We start from the raw sequence: 5000 nt of genomic DNA, 5'->3' as shown, positions 1-5000 counted from the left end.
CAGCCCCCCCGCGGGCGAGAGAGCAAGCCAGCAGGGGCTGTCGCCTGCCGCGGCCAGCGACGTCGGGCTGGCCCCTGCAGCGCCTAGCCTCTCCCACGCGGGGGGCAGGCCAGAACGCGGGGGGCCAGGGCCCGAAGGCAGCCCCCCCGCGGGCGAGAGAGCAAGCCAGCAGGGGCTGTCGCCTGCCGCGGCCAGCGACGTCGGGCTGGCCCCTGCCGCGGCCAGCGATGTCGGGCTGTCGCCTGCCGCGGCCAGCGACGTCGGGCTGGCCCCTGCAGCGCCTAGCCTCTCCCACGCAGGGGGCAGGCCAGAACGCGGGGGGCCAGGGCCCGAAGGCAGCCCCCCCGCGGGCGAGAGAGCAAGCCAGCAGGGGCTGTCCGCGCGTCGCGCAGCGCGGCATGGCTGCGGGGGCCGCGCGCGCGCGCCCAAGCGCCCAAGGGCCCCCAAGGGCCCCAGGCCCTCAGGCCCCAGCGCCCCAGCGCCCAGCGCGGGCGGGCGCGCGCGCGCGTGTGGTCTTTGAGGGGCGCCGGCCTGGTGGCTCCCTAAAGAGCAATAAGTGTCATTGCAGCTCTGGCAGGGGGAGACACTACTAGGTCCCAGCTGTCACCCCCCCTCTAAAAAATTCATTTCTTGGTATTTTGAGCTGAAATTTTGCACAGAGGTTGGCAAAAATCCAATCCACCTTCATTAATTTTCCCAGAATTTTTCGAGGTCGGGAAGTATTTGTTTTAATTTTCCTACCATTAGAAATCGAGTAAATCCGCAAAACTAGGAACCGGCCCGGAATGACCCCAAATTCAGTGGGCAGCCTCATAAAAATATGGCTGATTTTACTGGATTGGTTTCATGTGGAAAGCACGACGTTTTCTTGTAGGAATGCGGGAACCCCGGCAGCTCGCCTGCCGCGGCCAGCGACGTCGGGGACGCTGGCCTGCGCTGTCGAGCCCGCGAGGGCTGTCTCCGCGGCAGGCCCCCCCTGAACGGGGCACGACAGGCCACCGCGCTGGCTCGTCCAGCGTCGACAGTCCCTCGTCCAGGTTTCAGATCGCGCCAAGTCGAACCCATGACCTGCTCAAGCCATCGTGCGCTGCCGAATTCGCATCTGCGTGTAGGCTGCCATTCCACGCGGCAGCCCCTGTTTTCGTCAGCGTGCCCCCCTGACGAATTTTCCTGCCTGGCCCAGTCCAGCGTCCAGCCCCTGTTCGTCGAAAAATCTGCGCTGCCGATTTTCCACGCGGCAGCCCCTCTTTTCGTCAGCGTGCCCCCCTGACGAATTTTCCTGCCTGGCCCGGCCAGTCCAGCCCCTGTTCGTCGAAAAATCTGCGCTGCCGATTTTCCACGCGGCAGCCCCTCTTTTCGTCAGCGTGCCCCCCTGACGAATTTTCCTGCCTGGCCCGGCCGGTCCAGCATCCAGCCCCTGTTCGTCGAAAAATCTGCGCTGCCGATTTTCCACGCGGCAGCCCCTGTTTTCCTCAGCGTGCCCCCCTGACGAATGTTCGTCGAAAAATCTGCGCTGCCGATTTTCCACGCGGCAGCCCCTCTTTTCGTCAGCGTGCCCCCCTGACGAATGTTCGTCGAAAAATCTGCGCTGCCGATTTTCCACGCGGCAGCCCCTCTTTTCGTCAGCGTGCCCCCTGACGAATTTTCCTGCCTGGCCCAGTCCAGCGTCCAGCCCCTGTTCGTCGAAAAATCTGCGCTGCCGATTTTCCACGCGGCAGCCCCTCTTTTCGTCAGCGTGCCCCCCTGATGAATTTTCCTGCCTGGCCCGGCCGGTCCAGCCCCTGTTCGTCGAAAAATCTGCGCTGCCGATTTTCCACTCCGCAGCCCCTGTTTTCGTCAGCGTGCCCCCCTGACGAATTTTCCTGCCTGGCCCGGCCAGTCCAGCGCCCAGCCCCTGTTCGTCGAAAAATCTGCGCTGCCGATTTTCCCCGACGAACCTGCAGCTGCACAAATCCGCGCTGCCACTGCCCCATTGTCTGGACCAACAGTCTTTTCCATCAAGCCCTGGACTATAAATCGTCCAGACTCATCGCCAGCACCCGCTGCCGATTCTGCCGACTTTGCCGATTTCGTCGGCGCTGCCGATTCCAACACTGCCCGCCGTGCCTGAACCAGCGCTGTTTCGTCAGCGTGTCCCCTTGACGAATTTCCCTGCCTGGCCTGGACAGTCCATCTTCCAGCCCATGTTCATCGAAAAATCTGCGCTGCCGATTTCCCCGACGAACCTGCAGCTGCACAAATCTGTGCTGCCGATTTCCCCCCCTGTCGGCATGGCTGCCGCTGCCCCGATGTCCAGACCAACAGTCTTTTTTGTCGACTTTGCCGATTTTGTCCGCGCTGCCGATTCCAACACTACCCCCTGCATCCAAACCAGCATTGTTTCGTCAGCTCTTCCCCTGACGATTTTAGCCCTGTAACAAACAGTAGGCCTCCAATCCCGCCAACGGGAGCCAAGTTGATAGGGAAGAGAATTGAATGACGCGCCTGGTCCTCGCACCCCGCCACCCGAGGGGCCTTTTTCCCGGCAGCCTCTGAAAAACTCTAGCTTTCACGGTCCTCGCCGCCCCTCACCACCATGGCAGGCCTCTAATCCCACCCATCAGCAGTTGTAGCCGATAGGGCAGTGATTTGAATGACGCGTCGCGGGCCTCCGGGTCATCTCACCCGGCCATTAATTGGAGCGTTTTTGGCTGGCCGAGGATGGGGGGATGGATCTCTTCTTCCGAAAAAGCAAACAGTACATCGGGAGTTATGTTGACGGGGCATGGAATTGAATGACCCGTCGCGGGCCGCCGGGTCATCTCACCCGGCCATCCCGGGGAGCGTTTTTCCCGGCAGCATCGGGGAAACTCTTGCTTTCACTGCCCGCTGCCCAAGTCCCCACTCGAATCGGCCCCCCGCGCCAACAAGCCAACGCTGCCGAATCGGCAGACACTGCTGCCGAATCTGCCGACACTGCCCCGCGGGCTGCCACTGCCCCAGTGTCTAAACCAGCGGTCTTTCTCATCGAGCCTTGGACTATCCAGTCCGTCCTGACTCATCGCCAGCACCTGCTGCCGATTCTGCCGACTTTGCCGATTTTCTCGGCGCTGCCGATTCCAACACTGCGCCCACCGTGTCTGAACCAGCGCTGTTTCGTCAGCGTGTCCCCTCGACGAATTTTCCTGCCTGGCCTGGACAGTCCACCGTCCAGCCCGTGTTCGTCGAAAAATCTGCGCTGCCGATTCTGCCGACTTTGCCGATTTCGTCGGCGCTGCCGATTCCAACACTGCCCGCCGTGCCTGAACCAGCGCTGTTTCGTCAGCGTGTCCCCTCGACAAATTTTCCTGCCTGGCCTGGACAGTCCATCGCCCAGCCCATGTTCGTCGCAAAATCTGCGCTGCCGATTTTCCCCGACGAACCTGCAGCCGCACAAATCTGCGCTGCCGAATCTGCCGACACTGTCCCGCGGGCTGCCACTGCCCCAGTGTCTAAACCAGCAGTCTTTCTCGTCGAGCCTTGGACTATCCAGCCCGTCCAGACCCATCGCCAGCACCCGCTGCCGATTCTGCCGACTTTGCCGATTTCGTCGGCGCTGCCGATTCCACCACTGCCCGCCGTGCCTGAACCAGCGCTGTTTCGTCAGCGTGTCCCCTCGATGAATTTTCCTGCATGGCCCGGCCAGTCCAGCGTCCAGCCCATGTTCGTCGAAAAATCTGCGCTGCCGATTCTGCCGACTTTGCCGATTTCGTCGGCGCTGCCGATTCCAACACTGCCCGCCGTGCCTGAACCAGCGCTGTTTCGTCAGCGTGTCCCCTCGACAAATTTTCCTGCCTGGCCTGGACAGTCCACCGTCCAGCCCGTGTTCGTCGAAAAATCTGCGCTGCCGATTCTGCCGACTTTGCCGATTTCGTCGGCGCTGCCGATTCCAACACTGCCCGCCGTGCCTGAACCAGCGCTGTTTCGTCAGCGTGTCCCCTCGACAAATTTTCCTGCCTGGCCTGGACAGTCCATCGCCCAGCCCATGTTCGTCGCAAAATCTGCGCTGCCGATTTTCCCCGACGAACCTGCAGCCGCACAAATCTGCGCTGCCGAATCTGCCGACACTGTCCCGCGGGCTGCCACTGCCCCAGTGTCTAAACCAGCAGTCTTTCTCGTCGAGCCTTGGACTATCCAGCCCGTCCAGACCCATCGCCAGCACCCGCTGCCGATTCTGCCGACTTTGCCGATTTCGTCGGCGCTGCCGATTCCACCACTGCCCGCCGTGCCTGAACCAGCGCTGTTTCGTCAGCGTGTCCCCTCGATGAATTTTCCTGCATGGCCCGGCCAGTCCAGCGTCCAGCCCATGTTCGTCGAAAAATCTGCGCTGCCGATTCTGCCGACTTTGCCGATTTCGTCGGCGCTGCCGATTCCAACACTGCCCGCCGTGCCTGAACCAGCGCTGTTTCGTCAGCGTGTCCCCTCGACAAATTTTCCTGCCTGGCCTGGACAGTCCACCGTCCAGCCCGTGTTCGTCGAAAAATCTGCGCTGCCGATTCTGCCGACTTTGCCGATTTCGTCGGCGCTGCCGATTCCAACACTGCCCGCCGTGCCTGAACCAGCGCTGTTTCGTCAGCGTGTCCCCTCGACAAATTTTCCTGCCTGGCCTGGACAGTCCATCGCCCAGCCCATGTTCGTCGCAAAATCTGCGCTGCCGATTTTCCCCGACGAACCTGCAGCCGCACAAATCTGCGCTGCCGAATCTGCCGACACTGTCCCGCGGGCTGCCACTGCCCCAGTGTCTAAACCAGCAGTCTTTCTCGTCGAGCCTTGGACTATCCAGCCCGTCCAGACCCATCGCCAGCACCCGCTGCCGATTCTGCCGACTTTGCCGATTTCGTCGGCGCTGCCGATTCCACCACTGCCCGCCGTGCCTGAACCAGCGCTGTTTCGTCAGCGTGTCCCCTCGATGAATTTTCCTGCATGGCCCGGCCAGTCCAGCGTCCAGCCCATGTTCGTCGAAAAATCTGCGCTGCCGATTC

The sequence above is a fragment of the Populus nigra genome, chromosome 2 (genome assembly GCF_951802175.1).
Source record: "Populus nigra chromosome 2, ddPopNigr1.1, whole genome shotgun sequence".
Classification (NCBI taxonomy): domain Eukaryota; kingdom Viridiplantae; phylum Streptophyta; class Magnoliopsida; order Malpighiales; family Salicaceae; genus Populus; species Populus nigra.
This window is presented reverse-complemented; position numbering follows the sequence as displayed.